This window comes from Zosterops lateralis (genome assembly GCF_965231275.1).
Source record: "Zosterops lateralis genome assembly, chromosome: 6".
NCBI lineage: Eukaryota > Metazoa > Chordata > Aves > Passeriformes > Zosteropidae > Zosterops > Zosterops lateralis.
The window spans coordinates 28,520,407-28,542,187 of NC_139761.1; the positions used below are offsets into that span (position 1 = coordinate 28,520,407).

The following is a 21,781-nucleotide window of genomic DNA, read 5'->3' on the forward strand; positions in this document are numbered from 1 at the left end:
TGGATTTTGGGTGGATTGAGGGCTACTATTTACCCCAGATTCACAAACTGAGACTGGTTTGTTCTATAAGTGATAGAGATTCAAATGGTATTTTTTAAACGCAACAATAACGTGGCTTAGCGTGTCCCTATCTGGTGCAATGCAGTCCCTGTACATATCATATGCTGCATCTCTAATAAAAATGGTTGAAAAATCTTTATTGAAAAGAAAACAATATACTCTATTATAGTTCTATAAATCTAGTTTGCTTCCAGAAGTTTTGCATCTTTGTTTGTCTCCTGAAAACTTTAATAGTCCATAATAATTTCTTGCGATTATATGTTGATGCCTTTTGTTCAAAGGGTAAGTACTGTGCTGCTTTAACTTGTTCTTGGCAGGCAATTTTACACACAGCACATTCTGCTTGTAGTTGAATTCATATTTTTTTCTCTTAAAATTGTAATTCCCTATTGTAGAATAATTAATTTAGAATTTATTATTATTTTAAAAAGTAAAGTATTTTTTCTATACAGATTAATACAATAACCTCTATATTATATAAGCAAAAAGATATGCAGAAAGGTTTACATTACATATAAACATATATACTGCTGTTTGTAAATAAAACTTTTTTTGTGATTATAAAGTAGCATTATTTCAGGTTTATAATGCAAATATTGTTTAAACTGAAAATATTCAGTATTTTGCTTACAATATTTTTTTAGGGATAATTTAAAATGTGTAGCTTTAAAGAAAAAAAGTTTTACAGATTTATAGTGGGTAAGCAGCTGTTTCCACATTGTTAGGGCACAGAAGTTCCAATTGCCACATTAATCAAAGTATTGAGACTACAAAATCCATTTCATTTAATCTCATTATTGAATAAACAACTCTGTAGTGATGCCTATTTGTACTTGTTTCTCTAATAAAAATGCAACTGTAGCTCTCAACACAAATTAGTTTTAATTATTTAAATGCTATGAATTTGTCAAACATAAATAATCTAACACCTGGTTTACCTTCTTGTTTTCTGAAAAAAATGTGTTTCAAGAAAACTAGTAGAGGATGATAATGGGGAATAACAAAGGTAGGTCTGTGTATTTATTTCAATCCTTTTAATTTTGAAAAGGGGCATATGTGAGTTGATTACTGTCTAGAAGGGTGAAAAGGTAGTCTATCTTCTTGCTACACAAGGACAGAACAGAATGCAGCAAAGCAGAAGGCTGTCTCACATACACCAGTTCTATGCAGCTCACTTGTCCTATGCTCATGTCTGAGAACTGGTGACAGTGATTTACAATTTAGCAATCCTTCTTCTGAACACAGGGATAATGTTACCAAGGGATAAGTGGTGTAGGTTTTAAGACAATCAAGATGCCAAAATCTGCCATAACAGTCACCAATACATGTGAAACAAAAATTCTCAGGCAAAAGAAAAGGCTGAATTTCCCTGTTTTGTCTTTGTTTTAGTAACTCCATTTCAGGAGACCTGCCTGACCTTAGAAAAGGAATACCTTAAGTGTCAGAAGGGTTATATACACAATATATAATATCATATATAAACCAATTGGTAGCTAACTCTGAAAATGCAGATCCATTTGTTCTCTCCACAGGATAGTATAATTATGTTTGCTGTTTCTGTTTCATGCTACATTTTGTTTTAAAATATTTGGTATTTAAAATTCTGGATATCCTAACAAACTACCCTGAAATCATTTATCATTTGGTTGAGGAAATATATGATCCACTTCTGGTTGTTGGTGGTGGCCTCATATGGCACTTCAAGCAGTGACAATTTGTATGACTTTCTGTATATTAAACAATTCTTTAATATTGATTCTGTTTGTGGTGTATTAACTGTTATACTTTCCTAGTAAAGGAAGTGTACTAACCAGAGAGTTACTGTCTTAAATCAACAAGGCAATTTTAGAGTCACGTGAAGTTGTTGAAACCTACCACTCAGTAGCTTGTCTGCCAGATTAATCATCTTTATTGTTCCTTCTGGAGATGTGTCTCTTCCTTTGTGCAAAATATTTCCAGCAGGCAGGCTTATAGTGAGAACTTATGACACTCCTAGGGTACGATTATGTGACTGTCACAGTTATTCTTGTGCCCTACCTGTTAGTAACATAGTTCAGGGCTTCAGAAAAAAAAATTTTTTTAATGCAAATTGCAGATTTTTTTTTCTTAGGCATTTTATATTTCATAGTGCCTTTTCTCTCAAAATGTTCCTATAATTATTTTGTGTTAGTAGTCCCTTCTCAGGGCTGTTAATTTAAAATTCTTATACTCAATTTTTACATATCAGCTTGGTTTTTTAAACCATTTACAATATTTAATTATTGTTAAATAATCAGTAAATATACTACAGGAAAGTACTGTGAGGCTACCAAGTTAGTTTTGATGTCATTGGAATTCAATTAAATGTCATTAGTAAAAATAAAATCAAAGAACTATGGCATGCAATACTCAAAAAGAATGAGAATTTTATTTAGTTCTTTTTATTTTTATAATAATTTTATAAATTTATAAGTTGAAAATCTATGAAGATAAACTAAGAAAAAGCATACACAAGAAAGCAGAATGTTTTCAAAACTCTATACATTAGAGGACATTAGCTTGTAATCTAGATACATAAATTAATATAAGTAAAATGATAATAGTATATTTGCTGATGTTGCATTCAATGCTGCAAAGTAGCTCAAGAAACCTTCATGTTACTGAAGATATTATGATGATAAAAATACCTTTAAGCAAAAAAATCAGGGTAATCAGATTTCATATTTGTATCTTTGAAACAATATGAAGTTTTATCATAATTTTTCAATTTATTTCACTAAATAAGTGTAGCTTTTTGTTACTTAATATGAGCTCTTACTAAAGTGTGTTTATCTTGGTGGGGGGAGAATTAACACTAATATTTTTACTCTAATGGATTGATAAAAAGTAAATATCACTTTAAAATCAGTTGCTTGTTTTCTCTTCTAAAAGCTTACTTGGCAATGTGTCACATTCCAGACTTTTTGAAATGTTATAATAACCTTACCTGGCAACAGCTATGCTTGGCACAATACATTATTCCTCTTTCAGTACCTAGAGGGTATAACACAGATCATTGAAACATTTCAGTTTCTGCCGTGGATGCTAATTTTAAATTCAGATTGGAGCTTTTAGAATTTTGAGCTTGAAAACATAAAATGTAAACAGAAGAGGGCCATAGTTGAAAACCTCTTTTTACATGACAGTTGATGGAAACATCAGTGATACTGTTGCTAGCCCTCATATCTGTTTATAAGAACATTTTAATTGTTCACATATCTATAAGCCAGTATAGCTCGAAGTACTAAATAATTTGCATCCAGTTTGTATAAAATGATTTAATTTGCATTTTTCCTTCATTTGAGTTAAATGAATTGGTGTCCTGTGATATTGTCTTAAAACTTTATACCACACAAACACATGTAAGCATGAGCAGTACAGATAGATTTACAAAAAGAAGAAAGTATTTCTCTTTTGATTATAACACTTCAAAGAGCAAGTGTATTTTCACTGATTTCTTAGTCATACCCTGTCAATAAACTCAAACCTCACAGTAATTTATTCTGGTTAAAACAAAGTGTTTTCAGATGTCTTGTTACAATAAATTTGTTCTCTAAAATCCAGTTCATTTTTTCCTCCCAATCAAATGACATCACTTGCTGTACAGTGAAAAAGAGGGGAAGCTTTGAAACAAAGGCTGTTCCTAATCAGACTGCATTACGTACTAGGAGCCAATTTGATTGCATGTGACTAATACATTAATCTTATCATTATTGTAGGTCATCCAGACAAGTAATGGAGTGTCATCACTAAGCATAATTTTAAGTGAGAAATTGGATTATTTTTTGCTCCCAACATCAGTGGCCCTAGTAGAGTTCCTGGTCTCCATGAGTGTATATGTCTACTCTTTCGTTATATACATTTGTCTACATTATGGTCAAGCAGAAATCCTGATGAAAAACACTAATTCCAATTTTAACTGAACATTAATATTTCAATATACAAATATTAAAAAAATAAATATTTAATTCATGTGTTTAAGCAAAGCTGAAGTGGGTATAAAAAAGAACACGTCAGTGAATGAGCTGGCCAGATTTGCCCCCATGTAGGCAAGTATATCACTTCTACCTGCAGATTTGTATGTCAGTCAATAATATTACTCACAGGCTATCCAAAAAGTTCACAGAAGCTTGGTGTGGCTTGGTGGACAATCTGCTTTGAAGGTGCTAAACTGCTCTATACTGGTGACCAAAATTAATGTCAAAACCAGTAACAGTTGAAGTGATGAATTCCAGCCTAAGTGAGCAACTCTATAAGTATAGTAACTAAAATACATATTTATGGTGTTCTTATTTTCCCAGACTGAAGACTTAGAGGAGAAAAATCTGTTACAGAAAACCTGTCAAAGGGAGCAAAGGGTCTTTAAAGTTTCCAGCTTTGCCTTTATATGAGTTCCAGTGAAATCAATGGAGATTTTTGTTAAAGTGAAAGCCCTAGCAAAAAAGCTATGACTTCTAGGAACACTAGGGGATTATTCTCTAAAATTTGCATGGTATGGTTGAAGTTCAATCTACTTTCATCAATACTTAAAGTGGGGAGAACTAATTTGGAATTAATCACTAATTAGAATGATTCATTGTGTCAATCAATCCAGTGTTAATAGATGGATATTCCTCACTAGGGTAAACTTTAGATAGACATACCAAGGGATAAGACTTGAAAAGAGTTTATGTTGTTTATATGGAGGGCATGCTCCAGAAAAGAAACATTTTCCAGAATCACACAGTACTGTAATAGATTAACAATATGATTCCTAGTGTTTTTGTTAAAAACAATTAAGTGTTACCATTTCAGTCTGGACTTTTTTATTCTAAATGATGTACATGTAAAAATCACTAAGCAAACCCTGATGATTGTTCTTCTATAAAACTCCACTTCCAGCTCTTGCAAAGATAGTCATTAAGTATTCAACATTTTAATATGTATTCTCCTATTAAGCATTTTTCCAACACTGCATTTAATATTTTCTTCCTTCAAAATAAATAAACATTATTATGGGCATGCTCTGAAATTGCTTCTATACTTATGGTTTAACCACTGAATGCATACAGCAGATGTCATCCTTATATGGCATTGTTCTGGAATGGCATCATCCCCAATTCTCATCTTTAACAGAAGATAAATTGATTGATCTAATTTTGTTTTTCACTTCCAATATCAGTAACAGAAAAAAAAAAGAAATTCTTTAATACAAAGAAGGTGAGTTTGCAAGGTTGCATCATTTATAAGAATGTTTTGTAGGACAAGAAATTACCTGGTTGGCTAATATTTACCTTTTTATTTGAAGAAATACAGCTGTATGTGTCTTTAAACTACCTGTTCTTTTCCACACACTCCCAAAATACACCTGCTTGATTTCAAAGTTGGTATAACGGGATAAAGTAAAGAAAGAATCAAATATGCCCTCTGTTAGTAAATTTTGATAGATTTATCTATCTTATCTGATAAATGGAGCAAGCACCTAGCACAGTAAGATGCCACACAGGTTTGTCAGCTGTAGAGTAGGCAAAAATAAAAGGCAGTACATGCTTCCAGTGTGTATATATTTTTGTATATGTTTGTGGTTTTTGCAGAGAACACTTTCCTGGACTGCACATCATTGTATCAAAGCAAAAATGTTGTGTTCCCCCTGCAAAAATGTTTCAAACTTAATGAATTGTAATTTTGAGAGTTCTGTTTAATCAAAATTTTTCTATCTAGCTCACTTGAAATAAGAATGAAATTTCTACAGAAATGTTAAGAAAACTGGAACTGTCTTAGGATGGTAAGTTAACAGCTCCCATATCCTCCCTCAAAGAAGCAGCAAAGAGAGAATTTTGGCTACACAGACTCTGGGTTTTGTTTAGAATTACAAGATCAAATGTAAATAATTTTAATATCAGTGCTTCTGAAAATTATTGAAAAATACTTCAATTCAAAGATGCATTACCATCTGAGAAGTCTTTTTGAAGTTGCAACATGTTGTGAACAGTGATTTTACAAATGATCTTCATTCCTGAACCACTTGCTGCAGTGTATTGCAGTGTCATAACTTTGCTATTTAGGATAGAGACAGTAAAAGCCAAGCAAGTCAGCCTAAGCCCATTGTGTTTGAGAATTCATTCTATCTGCAGGGAAAAAAAAAAAAAAAAACAAAACAAAAAAAAAAACAACTCATGTCACTGATCCTTGCAAGTCCAGCAATTTATTCCTCCCTGGAGTCTTCCTCATCATTTTTTCCCAAATGGATTAAAAGACAGGTTTACTCAGTGCAAGGTCCAAGTGTGAGGTTATGACTACACAGTGTAGGGTAGATAGGTTTTGAAAGTTTATTTTACAGTACTCGAAACTAATGCCCACTTTGGCATATGCCTCTTAGCAAGCAAGCATAAACCTCACAGAAGCAGTGTTAGAATACTGTCATCTTAGGTTTTAGAGTTGTTTTCTTGACTTAGTTCAAAGGAGAGCACATGCATGAAAAGCTTTCTCGTACATTACCAGAGATTAGTTGGAACTCTGGCATTCATTGTGGCAAAACTTAAAGTGTTAAGGTCAAAATTCTTTTTATCTCACAGTCTGCATAAACTTAATAATAATATCAAATATTTGGCATGAAGCCGAAATAGCTCTGGAAATGTTAAGATGAAGAAATTTGAAAATGCAAGTCATGTATAAATGAAAGTGTAATTCTTTGCTAATAAAATGTTGGTGAATGCCATCCTGGTTACACAGCAGCTCTTCACTATAACAGAGCATTTGCAGCAATGAAGCAGTTGGTAAACACCTCTTTGTAAATGATGTGGCTTAGGAGGAAAAGAAATTCTGCGGAAAATAAAGCATCTCATCTATAAGTCCTCCTTGAAGTATATGGAGCTATTCTCACTGTCCAAGCCAATGTCTTCCTTTCAGGTAATTTTATTATTATATAGACTCTAATGAAATGAATATTAATGGATTGAAAGAGCCTAGTAAGTTATTCAGCATAGAGAAAAAAGTCTATTTTTTGGTTTCATAAGTACTGTAAGTCTCAAAAAACACTGTTCTCCATACATCCATCAGTGCCACTGAGGTTAAAAAGGCCTCTGTGTAAGAATCACTATAATTTGGTCCTACGTGAGGAAAACATAATAAAACTATATATACTAAAAGTATTATCGCTCTGATTACTGGTTTTGCAGTAGTGTCCACATTGTATAATGTATTCTGCCCACAGATAAGGCAGTGTATGCTGGTACTTGTCTCAATGATGTGAGTGGAATTTGCAATTCAGTGAGACTTTTTAGAGATCAAAGCAAAGGACAAAGGCATGTGTAAAGAGTCATGTGAAAGAAAATATCACTGAGTGCCATATTATTCCTTCTAGGCCCTATTCCATAATCAATTTGAATAAGTTAATTGATGTAGATACAGTTCAGCCTGCCAGAGATGATAATCTTAATTAGGAAAAATGGCCACACCGCAGGGATGTAGGCTGCAACTCGAGGTGCACTTGAAATAAAGATCTGATGTTATCAGTTGTGGAAATTGTTTCTAGCTCCTGCATATAGGGCTCATTTATCAAATCCCCAAATGTTCTGACAGTTAGTCTTGTACAAGTCACCTTTAAGGCAATACCCTGATGCCTTGTTAAGGAAATACTGCTATTCCTGCCTGTATGCTTTCCTAAATAGAAAAGGCTAGAGCCCAACCTGCATACCTGCCCCCAGGCTTGAGTACGTAAGATGTCTTTATCAAATGTAGCTAACTTAGAGGTATATCCCTTATATTTAGGCATCAACAGGTAGTTTTGTATGACAGGCTATGACTGTTGTTTGGAGATATTAAATTTCTTTCTGAGCTTCATTAGTACTCACTTCTTCATTTTCACTATGTAACAGTGGAAATAATTCTCTGATAGTGTTGTTCTGATGACATTTTTCTGATAAACTCACCTTTGTCAAAAGGACAGTTCCTTCCTACTCATCATATTTTTACAATTGATTTACACAATTAAAATATTACAAATTTTTAATGATTGTATACTCAAAATTTTATCAATAGATGTCACTTGCGTGATATAACACCAGTTAAAAAAATTTAAAGACCTTACAATTTTAAGCACCTGCAATAAAGCTGGAATGGAAATTAAATTGCTTGGCCTTTATGTAATTGTGTATTGTACTTTAGAGGTTTACATATATCACTGCTACCACTGTGGTGGTGAAGTATGAACACTTCACCATTTCAGATGGATTCATAGTCATGTTGCTAAAATTCTGCTTTTACCCCATTCCACCAAACGAGAAAAATAAAAAAAATCTACTCACAAGATGGTCCTATCCAGATCTCTGTAAAGGGAGGCAGTTAGAACGTTTCCACCACAAAGTAATCACACCAGATGCAGAGAAGTCAAGGAGCAAGTACAAAAGCAGAGTGAAAAACCTTATGGTTTGCTGTACTCCTAGCAGTAAGCTCTGAGAGCATGGTAATACGCATAATAGCACTGATGTAGCCTAAGTAATGAGTAAACCCCAGCTATTTCTAGCAGAATTATTTAAAATTAATTGAAAAAAGAGCATACTAAGACTTCAAACAAACAAACAAAAAAGGCAAAATCACTTTTTTCTTCCAACTAGTATTTCTAAAATGCATGAAGAATTTTTACACTATAATGCAGCCATCAAATTTTAAATGCTTGGTATATAATAATTTCTTGGGAGAGAGATATGATGCATATTGGACTGCAATAATGTGAAAAAAACACATCTTATTTTAGAAGAATTAAGTCAGTTTTACTTCCACTTTGCATTCAATAATGTTACATATAATTTGGCACATGTATATCTGTGTGTGTATATATATTTCATTGAAAAGGTAAAATTCTGCTACTTTCCATCATGAAAATCACTAGTCAATGAAATTCTTTCATTTTCCTCATCTTCTCCTTGATCACAACACTTTTAAATTTGTGCTTTAATAAACTATTTTCCCATTCAGAGGAAGTCTGAGTAATTAACATATTCTAGAAAATGTAGATTTAAACTCTTAGTTTTGCTACCAGTAAGGCAGTCCACTTGTCCAAATTTTTTATATAAAAGATGACTATCAATGTTACTGCCCCATTACATTCTCTAATTAAGCTTTTTAATGCATGAGCTTGCTAACCCTGAGGCTCTATGGTCAGGAGCATGTTTCAAGGCAACAGTAGTGTCTCACTGCAAATCTGGTAGCCTGCTTAAATTTTCCACTGCATTCCCTAATGCACACTTGCTGTTAACTAATTTTTTTCAGCTTAATTTTGCACATTTCTAGATTAGCATCCTTCATGACTTCCTCAGGGAAGTTTTCCCTCAAGTCTTTTAGTCAGTCATTTTTCATGGTACCTCATCTAAATTTTCCTCGTCATTTTCATTTACCTCCTTCATATTTTATAACTTTTTCTCTCATTGACTACTTGATAATATGAAAGGAGTTGGACAGATGCTCTCACTAAACAAAAGTGAATGCAGGTTCAGTGATGGAAAAGAAGAAATTATCTCTTTTCTTCTTCACACGCATGAGTAATTCCCACAAAAAAAGGGAGCAAACTTCCATTAAGTCATATACATGAATTGATTACAACTTGGTCTCAGGCAAATAGCAGAAAGTCCTTCAAAGACACACACATGCATTTGAGAAAATAAGAATACAAACTTAATCCAAAAATTTCAAAGCCTGTCCTCTCAGAATATTTTTCATCTTCATTCCCTGAGATTTGCTTATGACTGAAAGGGTCTAAGTATCTCCATAATCACATTTAGCCTTATGTCTCTCCCATGTGTGAAGGATCAGCATAGTACTACTCACTGGTTTCAGAATTAACATAGGAAAACATCTTTGCTGGTTCACATTTATACCCAGTATTGCACTGACTCGATCAAATTATGTTTTTATTTTACAAGGCAATTTATTTTTATTTTACAAGGCAACTCAATTAAACCAGTGAAAACTTATCTGGGAGAGGGCACATCAAATTTTCAGTAATTCTTTCCTGATTCAGAGCAGGATTTAAGAGCATCCACATAAGAGAAAATATAAAAATATATTTGGTAATAATTTTATGTAAACCAGACTAAAAATCATGTTTCTGCTTTTTCCATCCAAGATCAACAAGTCATCTCAAGGCACAAGAGATTTCAGACCTAGAGTGTAAGACTCAGCAATAATCTGATACGGGAACAAGATGTGCTGCTTGTTTTGTGAGCCACAGACTTAAGATCTAGTTTGAAAGGTACCTAGGCAATTGTAGACTGAAATAGGCTCTTTGTTTTCTGAAACACCCATTAAACTCATGTTTAATGCTTTTGAGATCCCACTAGGCATCCATTTTCACCTTCGGACACCTAAATAATCTTTACAAACCCAGTCTTTAGGGTGGGATTTCATTACTCTCTCTGGCTTTGAAGCAAAAGCTAAATTAGAGTCCCACTTCCTCAGGCACCTTGTCCTCCCTCTTCTCATCTGAAGTTTATAGCCTTTCCAGTCTTATAGTAAAGCTAATACAACTTGGAGGCATCATTTCCAAAATTAAATTTAAAAATTGCTAAAAAATGTTCCAAGTATAGTAAATAAGAAGAGCAGTATTTTGACACAGGCTGTTTCAATGCACAGTTTACCCTCAGACAGCTTTATCATCACAGGTGAGGTAAGCTGCAGTACCTGTGGCAGTATTTCTTGAAGGCAGATTGCTTATTCAATGCTTATTCCTTAGTTTTCTCTTTGTAAAAGATCCATCCAGTAGAAGTTCCATAACAAGTCTGTAATTACCAGATTCCTGATAATTTGATTTATTTCTTTTGTACCTCTTATATGAGGTACATATTTTCTGGCTATAGTGTTTTTAAAATGTTTCCTTATTTGCACATTTTATACACTGTCTGTTTTTTTTTTATTCAAAAGCAGCTTGATCCATGCCAATAGATGTGAAGGAAATTACTCTGATGAGCTTTGGAATATAACCTTAGAAATTATATAGCAGAATTTTCTTGAGCTATAATTAGTCAGTTGTCCTTTTAGTGACCTGTTTTAAAGTCTTTAACAGTTGATTTTTTACAGCCCATGTCAAAGATTGTTAACCTATCATACAATCTCTTCTAAATACAAGATAGTACATAGCCCTCAGAGGCATTTGCTCATTGCATGCCTCTAGGGGTTAGACACTTAATGATACCCTATCAACATCAGTGAAAATAAATGCATAATGTACCTCATCAAGTACTGAATCACAAAATCACATAATTTTTGTGGTTGGAAGGGAACTCTTGAGATTATGTAGTACAATCCCGCTGTTCAAGCAAGGTCAACTGAAGCTTTTGCTGAACTTCAAAAGATTATTATCTGCACAATTCTCTAACCTGTTTATGTCCCTCTGAATGGTTGCACACCTATCTAGTCTATTATAGCCATTTCTCCAGGTTTTGTATCAAACCTGATCAGGATGAGCCCTTCCCCATCACCCATGCCATTAATGAAGATGCTAAATAGTATTAGTGCCAGTATTTGATCCCCTGGAGTATGTTGTTAGTGACTGACTTCCAACTGGTCCCTGCTCCAACCAGGCTAAACAGTCCCAGCTCTCTAGTCTGTCTTTGTATGGAAGGTGCTCCAGTCCTTTAATCCCCTCTGTAACCCTTTACTTGGCCCTCTCCAGTAGCTCCATTTCTATCTGGTACTAAGGAGCCCAGCACCAGACACAGGTGAGTACTGGGGAAGGATCACATCTCTCCACTTGCTGGCAACACTCCTAACACAGCCAGGGATTCCTTGGCCTTCTTTGTCATGAGGGCACATTTTTGGCTCCTACTTAACTTGTTTTCCACTAGATTCTCCAGGTCTTTTTCTACAAAACTGTTTTGCAGACAGTTGGCCCTAAAAGGCTTTGCTGCATGATGTTATTTCTCCTGAGGTGCAGAACTTCACACTTTTTTCGGTTGATTAAACGGAACGAGCCAAAATCTGGGCTTCTGATGATCAGAGCGGTGATTTTGACTTTTGACTCTTAGGATCCTGATTTCCACTGTTCCTGGTTACTGCATTCAAAGGATGTCTCTGAATTCCACATCCCTGACCACTTCTTCCCTGTTTGTAAGTATCAGGTGCACCACTCCTTATTAATTCCTGGATCACTTGTGTCAGAAAGCTGTTCAGTGCAGTTCAGAAACCTCCTAGTTTGCTTTTCCTTGTTGTCTTTCTAGCAGATGTCAGAGTGACATGTCTGGCATAAGAACCAGGAACTGGGAATATGAGACTTCTTCATGTTGTCTGATAAAGATCTCAACTACTCCTTTCCTATTAGGAACGACCTATGTTGATCTGCCCACCAGTTCCCAACACAGGAGCTCTCAGCTCATCACAAGGCGGAGTTCCATGCATTCTGGCTTGTTTCTCACACATAGGACAACTCCCTCTGGCATTTCCGGCCTGTGGTTCTTAAAGGGCCTGTGTTCATGTTTTGCAGCGCTCTGTTGTGTCACCTATCCCACCACATCTCCATTGTTTTAATGAGGTGATAATCCTCTAACTGCACACAGACTCCTAATTCTTTCTGTTTGTTTTCTGGACTGTGTGCATTAGTGTTACAGGCATTTCAGGGGGCACTCAAGTGTGCTGACTCCCCATGAAGAGAATAAGAAATTTCCTTACGAGACTGTGGCACAAGCACTCCTTTATTTACATCCCTGTCCTTCTGGCGATCCCACTTCAGCCTTGTATTTTGATTACTATGTCCCTTCCATTCACAGTACCTCAGATCCTTTGCCTGCCTACCCTTTCCTCCACTTGATATCACAAAGGAAAGGATCAGCAAATATTTTCATGCTCTTTTCCAGATAAATTTTAACTAGTTTAACCTCCTGTGAAAATCAGCAGAAAGTATAATTTCTAATAAAGAGGTTTGCTTTTTTATATATAAATTTGGCACACTTAAAACATTACTTCATTGCTCTTCATTGGCAGAAAGATTCAGGGCCAGAGCTGTTAAGTCTTGCTGAAGTTATTAGTCTTGTTCTCAAATAAATCTTTTAGGAAAACCAAGGTTTTAGTCAAAATATTTTACAGTATTTGACTCACCAATATATTTTCAGTCTATTTTCAGAATTGTATTGGATTCGCACATTTATTGGGCAAATCTGATTGGTGTAGTTTGCTATTAATAAATTACAAACTTTCATTCTATATTATTGCTTGAGTTACAGCCCTTCCAAATGCCACTGTGGTCTTTTCTTGTGGTCTCAGGCCGAGACAAAACTTTTAATAGTGCAGTTTTCCTCCCTAGCACTATTTCACCTCTTAGTGTTGTAGTTCATTATTGCTGCAATTTTTTTATCTTTTTTGTATACATTTTTAAATATCTAAATTTGATGAGCTGAAGGCATTTAAATATAATCAGTAAGCTAGGATTATTAATTGAAATTCAGTTGAAAAAACAGAATTTGAAATGTAAAACAAAAATCCTTTTAAAATTACATTTAATACTGGATTTACTTATTTCTTCTAGTTTTGTTATAAGCAAAATTTTAAAAGATTGACTTTGTCAATGTACAACTAAAACTCAGATTTACAAGGAAGTTAGAGTATTCTTGATAATAAATTGCAGTAACAATAATAAATTAGTATCTTCTCTAGATTAAATGTTCATTATCTTAGCAATAATTACTGTAGAGATGCTTAGCAGTATTGCACACAGAAAAGATGTGTTTATCAGAGTTCACAATGGACTTCATAGTCATAAAATACTATCTGAATATTTTGTGGGGCTTTTTTTTTTTTTTGATTGGTTGGTTGGTTTTTTTTTTTTTTTTTTTTTTTTTAATTTTATTTTTTCCTTTCAAGAAGAAAGTTAAGCTTAATTTAATCTTAACCAATTTAGAGGCGGCATTCCAGTACATAAGTGGCCAGGATTTACTGAAGAAGAAGCTGGAAAGAAGAACAACTAACTATATAGAACTAAAATACCTTTAGAAGCTTGCACTGAAGTCCTCTGTGTGGCACTCAAATTGCCTGCATAATTCAAGCTGCATGAGACAAGAGAACAAAGCAGTCCTCTGATACTTTAGTTGTTTTCTACACAACAGTATAGCTGTCTTGGTGACTTTGGCAGCCTGAAGCTAAGTATGTTGTTTCTTTTTAGGGTACAAATTTAGCTATTTTAAAAAGAAATCTGCACACACTAGCTCAAAGATCATGGGCATGTTTAGGCTAGCCAGAAAGAGAGCCCAAATGGAAGAGCATCTTTTAGTATCACTGAAGAGGGTATTTTCTGTTGCCTCACTTTAGCCCTAAATGGATATGTGTGTCACAGTTTCAACTACTACCAGAAGCAATTCATTTGTCAAAATCTTGTCTCACACAGCTCTCAAGAAATCTATCACCTACTTTATGATTCTCCCAGTTTCTAATGTAGTAACATAGGGATTGAAACATCTGTTTCAGTGCCTGCTGGAATTTGAAGCTCATCCACATTCTAACCAAATATCACTATCTAGCACAATAAATGAGCATTCTAGGATAGGAACTTCCCTGCTGTATTTATCATTAAAAGTTATTATGTAAGGTGTTCAATGACACTAATATTCTGCTCTTACTTCTCTCCCTAGTGGTTGCTTTACTTACTGTATTTTTTTTTCCTTTTACCCAGCAAGCATTTAATTATACTGTGCAAAATAGAGCAACTTCAAAAGAAATTTAAAATACCTTTCACTAGTACCTTTTGCCATCATTTGATAGCTAACAGTCACTTAAAAAAAATTAAAAGTAGAGTATGACACAAAACCTAGATTTTTACAAATTGGCTGAGTCCATTAACTGTTAATTTATAAAATAAAGAATAAATTTAATCTCACTTCCTGTTCTCTTTTTAGGCAGAAATAGATGTGAGCTTACAATGTGATTTTCAAATGAGTTCCATATGTGAGGTAGTGGAATATGCAACGCAGATCATAGGGACCACACATGTCAGAGAGACAGCAAGCTTCTGGGACGTACACCTAGCTGCAAAAGTATGGGCATATGAGAAATTCTTGGCCAAAATCTAGATGTCTGGAGAACCTAAAATTAAAATATAAAAAACATAAACATCTTCAGAAATTGCCAATATTTTGGTTTCAGAAAGAAGTAAATAAATATTCTCAGAATTTAAGCAGGGTCAGAGCTAATTATCAATAAAGTGCCTATTTGAGTGGTTAGATATTTGAATGTGTTTGAGCCAACTACTGAAACATAAACTACATGTCTAGTCATGTTTAAAGACATGAAAGTCTATGTATTAGCACTCACTTTTCTGTAAGTAGAACTGTTAATTCTGATCTACAGTCCCCCAGCAGTATGATTTAATTTGTTGCTTGGTTGTAAAATGGTACTCCACACTGTGATTAGATGTCCTTTCTGAACTTCGGTACAAATGTGATAAGATTGAGTTGCCACTGTGAAAATTGTATAGGCTTGGGAGATGGGAAACTCATCAGGGTGAATCATGGGAGCAGAGTTACTCAGGGCAGCACAAAAAGGGAATCATTATGGTGATGCATTATCTGTGGGTAGAAGAAATATGACTACAGAGATAATTTGCTCAGCATGCACATGAACATCTTAAGGAAGAACCGCAGAATGAAAGCAACTTCTTTGGAAAAAAAAAATAAAATCAATTTGAGGTGTTTGTGATTTCATAGTACTGTTCCTCAGTGGACTAATAATTTTTTCAGACTTCTGTATTTTGTTTTAGAAAAATACAGTTATATATATTTTTATGTAAAACCACAGGTTTTGGGTTGTCCATCTGTTCCAAGCTAAAATGGTAAATTAAACAAGGAAAACATTGAAGGGGTACACTTAGATACAATGATAAATTACCATTATTAGCTGTACTTTTTTGTTTTTCAAATTTTCTCAAACCTTTAGTATTCAAGCATTATAAATCAAGCCTAAGCACACCATAAGGTGTGGTTTTAAAACCTAATTTGTGGACTGGTTTTCTGCTTTTGATTACTTTGATATGCTCCTTCCCCACAAATGTAACAAGCAGAGCTGAAAATTGAATTGTGTGATTCTGGAAAATATTTACTTCTGGGAGTAGACAATAAAATGGAGATACATTAATAAATTGAATGAATAATTAGATTAGCAGAAAAGATACTTCTGCCTGCACTTTTTGTGATGACATGAGACAGACTTTCAAAAACCACTGGAGTGAAAATACTAGCTTTCTTGAAACCTAAAAATATCTAAGGTCAACCACACAAACCAGAGCTTCAAGATAACCATCACCCTTTGAAAATATGTCTTCATACCTAATATGTAACTGCTTCTTGTGTAAATACTAAGAAACTGGAAAGAGGTATGGGAGTTGAGAGGAATTGGTCTCCAGAAGGAATGAAGAACCAGACATTTTACCCAGATTTATGAAAGCAAGTGATAATTTTCAAACTCATGTTCCTTTTTATTATTTTTAGTTTTTAATTTTATCTGAGATGAAGGGAAGATTTTATCTGACATTAATACTTTTAGTTTTATGGTTATTTTGGGGGGAATGACAAGATTGAAGTTGCAAGGTTTTATAGATTTCTTTGTCTTAGAAATTATATCTTAGAAAGATCTCAGATTAATTTCATAGTTTAGAGTGCATCAGAATATGACTCAGGGATATATATGCCACTACTGTTCTGTAGAACACATTTTGAAGAGGAACAAGTATGTTTTAGTGCCACAATAAAAAGGAATGGGAATAATCATACTCACAGAAAAGTTATTTATCTCAATCACCACCATTCTTTAAAATACAATAAAACCTGAATATTTTTCTCATCATAGACTGGAATTCAAAGCTGGGACCAACCTACCACTTCACTAATGACTCTTTTCCTTGATATTACGACTATTGGAAGTGAACATTAAAATGTCCAGCATCTCAAGGTTCACATCACATCAGATGTCTCCTTCTTGTGTTGAAACAATTTGTGTAAAAGTGTTTAATTAGGATAAGACAGATGTACTGTGCATAATTTAGACTTAATACTCTCTTATTATGCTGAGGAGATTTTACATGTGGTTGCACAACATTTTTAAAAACATTTCTTTTGTTGCATATACTCCTATCATGAGCAAATGTCTGTTGTGCACAGTACAGTACAAATATCAAACTGAAAGCCAATACAAATAGTTACAGCCAGCAAATGTAAAGTCTCTCTAGGAATCAAACTGTTATGTTAAATGCAAAATAATCTAAATTGAAAAAAAAATCGAGAGTGAAGAGGATAGTGGGAAGCTTATTACAAGCAGGCCCTTGGGAACAGAATATAAGAGAGATGATATAGGCTTATGATTTTCATTAAAAGATAAATCTGATGCAGGTCTCAGAACAAAAGAACGTCATCAGAACTGCAAAGGAGGCTGATAAATCTTTGCCCTAATCTGCTTCCTGAAAACATGCAAGAAATGAATGGCTGTAGAAATGGAGTAAGGGAAATAGGATTAAATGTAACAGTACAGTATCCTCAGTGGTGCACATTTAAGAGTTAAACCAAGAATTTTTCATTAACTGGAAGATCACCAGCCAGACGTGAATGAAAAAGAAGTTAGCCTTATAAGTGGATCAGAAGATGTCATAAAGAGGAACCAGCTGAGAGAAAGGTAAGTGTCATTCTAGAATATGCAGAGATATGCTTCCAGTACAAAACCTGAAATATTATTATCACTCTGCACATCTCTTCTCTGAAATATGGCAAACTACTCTGATCACTCATATTATAAGGAACGAAACTTCAATCTGCATGGGTAAAGGTGAGTACTACTGGGATAATCAAAGGAATAGAAAGTCTCAAGAGAAGGTTGTTATTTATAAATACAAAAGTGAGTTAAATTGAAAGGGGGAAGAAATAAAGAATAATAAAATAAAAAATAAAGGATTTTGAACTGCTCATGAATACACTGAGTCCTATCACTAAAATGCTTTCACCGGTCACTGTGGTATTTGAATGGTCTTTCATTGCAGCTAGCAGAGACAAAACCCATCTATAAGGTGGTTGCTATTTCAGTCAAGACCAGTAAAAGTTGATGGGGAGACTCAGTCATTTCCAAAGTTGTCCATTTCTTCAAACTTACGAAAAAATAGGGTTCTAATTCAGTTTTGAATAAATTTTGGTCTCATGTCTCTTAGCAAAGACAAAGATCCTGATCAGCATACATACTTCATTGCTTTGAATACCTTTTTCCAGAAAATCCTTCTCTTTTTTTGGCCAGAATATTTATACACTCCTTGGTAAGCTTCTTTTCAAATGAGTTCCACCATCTTATTTCAGTAGCTTAATGTGCTGAGAGAATAAACTTGGGTCAGCATGGTCTTCAAGCACTTTGCTGGGGAAAGTTATTGATCAAGTGAGGCAAATGGAAAGGTATGATGGAACACTAGAAATTTCGCAAGTTCCTATGAAACTGAGATACCTGAGAATTCAAAAACCAAAATAAACATCTAAATTTACACTACCAATATTATAACTGGCTACCAGAAGGGCAGCGTTTATAGCAAACATCCAGTAGTAGAATTTCTACTGCAAGTGTCCAGTAGTAGAAAAATTTCTAAACCAAAAATGTCACAGATAAAACAGGACGACAAATCCACAAGATCATCTCTTTTGTAAAAATACCACTTGACCATGCAGGTACCAAAAAACCAAACAAAGAGTAACACATTTCTATTAATTTCACTTTTGAATTATGCATTTCTGACTTTTTAGAATCTCATTTCAGAAGCACATTTATAATTGATAGGAAAAGTTTGATTATTTTCCTGTGCTATCATATACTTTAAAATAATTGAGCCTAGAGGTGCAGAAGGCAGCTGCATTCTTCCTAATTGGGTTCATCTGAACTTTTTACAATCTACTCTGAGAAAATTTAATTGATAATTAACAGCACTTCAGTTCATCTACTTGTGAGGCTTTAAAAATACATGAAAAGCTGACAACTCATTGACTGAATTCAAAACAGTGTACACAATTAAATATAAAGAAAATCTTGATTGCCTAAATCAAAGCTTACTATGTTAGGCAGATGAATGAAATCCGTTACATGAAGACTTCTTTTAATGTCCAAATTGGTTTTTAAATAGCAAATGTATTAACTATCAAAATATTCAGTGCCCCACCACGTTTCCCTCGCAGAGACCAAAGGGGAGCCGGCCGTCCATTACAGGAGGTCAGAGGCATTTTTTCTGTGAATCACAGCTTTCAACTGCTGACTTCTGGCACTGGGAAGTAATAAATGTTGTAACATTTAACCACACAAAATCCAGGCAGAGATTGCTCAAGAAATGTGCCCTTTTTTACCAGATTCACTGATTTGGAGATATTCCAGTATACTTTGCATCTAAGAAGTTAGTGATTTATTCCAATAATGCATGCATCTCTTTCCTATCTCCTGAAGATAACAAGTATAGCCCCAAGAGGCAAGTTTAACAACATTTCACCTCTATTTCCTATCTAGATAACCTGAGGTACAAAAATACTGCAACACGCTGCAGTCGGTATCTGAACTGGAACTAGCAATAAAATTATGTTTATTTTTAGGTCAAATTTTAGTCACAAGACCATATGTTTTCTTTATGCACAGAAAGGAAAGAAGTGTATAATAACATTGAATATGTAAGGGAAATGCAATATATATAGTGTGCAGTATATATATATAAAACTATTTGAAATTCAAATAAATATATGTGCTCCCCAGATTCGTCTACAGGGAAGATGATGATCATTTTATATAACCATGTCCCACTCTTATGAGCCTTTTTCAAGACATTGCTTTTCTCTCACCATAATAAATGAACTCAAAAGTTGGAAGGGTATTGGGAAGAGACAGTAGCTGAATGAAAAATTCCATCCAAACATAGATGGGATAAAATAATAAACACAGGTGCATGCTTGGATTTTTACTTCAGCAGGTTCAGCACAAGAATTCCCAAAATGCATCTTTGAACACCATCAGACAATCATACAAGCAACAAAGTGATAAATCCTGTAGTGAAGAGACAGGAAAGTTCCTGTATTTCTGTTAAAAATGAGTAAATAATAAATCCTGGACAAGAAAGTAAACTTGTTTGTTCCAGTGAGGTCGCCAATTCATCTCTGACTCTAGTGCAACTCTAGATTTTTGGAAATTGAGGTGGAGAATTTGGTAGAGCCCCAAGGCTGGCAGCATTATCAGCCTCTCAATAATTACACATTTGTGTGGATGATCCCTGTTGCAAACTCTCTGGAACAAGTCAAATTGCATCTACAAGCAATGCCACTATAATGAACATCTTAAACAGGTCATGAACAGGCAAACAAACCAGAAATTATCTTCTCCTTTCTTCTTTTCTTAGTATAACTCCACTGTATATCTTCTTAATCCTGGGAAAATGCAAATCAGTTTTAAGTTCAAATAATTTATAAAAAAGGATGATAGAGCAGTGAATTACACAGGGGAAAAAATGACATATATAATGCTTAAAAAGTCTGATTCTCTATTTTTTTTCTCCTGGAAGCCAGTTACAGAAATACATAACACTTGCTAATGGAGAAAAACCAATAAAACTTCACCTGAATTAACAAGGACTTCAAGGCCACTCCTACACATAAATCTCACAGGCAGCATACTGTGACTTCTAAGGATATCTGGCATAAAGATTCAGTGCAGGCAAATCCTTTAGTGTGAGATGTTGGTCCCAAGTCCTGAGTCAATACGGAAATGTTTGGCCTGAATAATGCCTCCTGTGTTCCAAAAGAACAAAACAATATGCAAGGGACTTAGAATAGACTCTAGATTCCTTCTGTATTTTCACCAGAGCTAGTGAGCTGTGGGTCAAGAGAAGGTTGAATATAACTTTCAATGAAGGCTTAGGAACACTGCTGGTCCTGAAAAAAACAATGGACTATTGAGGAACAATGACAGGAGATATAAGTATTCTTGTGAAATATTTGCAGAGCAATTTCAGTGTCTGGCTATTGTTAGTAATTATTTTTACTGGGATTGGCAAAAAAAAAATAATCATATAAGGGATTAAGCATATGAAGATTAATTCAGTAATGCCTTTGGTTCTAATTTTCAAGTTTCATGCTTCTGTGAGACTGTGGAAACAAGGAAAATATGCTCCTACTATTACTTATTCAAACTCTCTTTACAGCAGGAATAGTTGTTTTCCTTTGCTGTGTTCTTTTCCTTTACTTAAGGGAGATGATTTGGGTGAGAAGAAGATTAATTAGATTTCTTTTGCTGTTTATTTAACTTCTCCATGTTCCCTGCCAGGGGCACCAAAGCTACTTCAGATACCTAGAGGAAAATCAGAGAGTTTTCAAACACTCAAGGCAAATTACTTATTCATATTAACCAAATTTCAGTGGTATGTTTGCAGTGAAGAGATTTTTTTGTCTGAAAATCTCTTACAGAAGTATGTAAGAGATATGCATGTGCCTCTCTCTTACTGAACAGATATACAAGAATAAAAACTTAGAGCAATTTAAAATCAGGATTATGGACTAAAAGCAGTCTCTGCATCTCTCAACAAACCAATTAGATTGCAACCCTTAGCAGACTAACACAATGTTTGAAACGAATAGCTTTCTAAAGAAGTGCAAATATTATTCTCTCTGATTATAGACATTGCAGCTGAGTAGGGATAAGAAATGTTGTAAATCCATTAGTGAAGCACTGCTTGCCTTCATTTCAGTTTAATATTTTT

The 21,781-nt window shown here is 34.3% G+C and overlaps 1 protein-coding gene across 1 annotated transcript in view; it reads left to right on the forward strand.

The window, feature by feature from the left end:
* NOVA1 (NOVA alternative splicing regulator 1) overlaps positions 1–21,781 on the forward strand; it is a 179,592-nt gene that overhangs the window by 144,530 nt on the left and 13,281 nt on the right. The window lies entirely within an intron of this gene.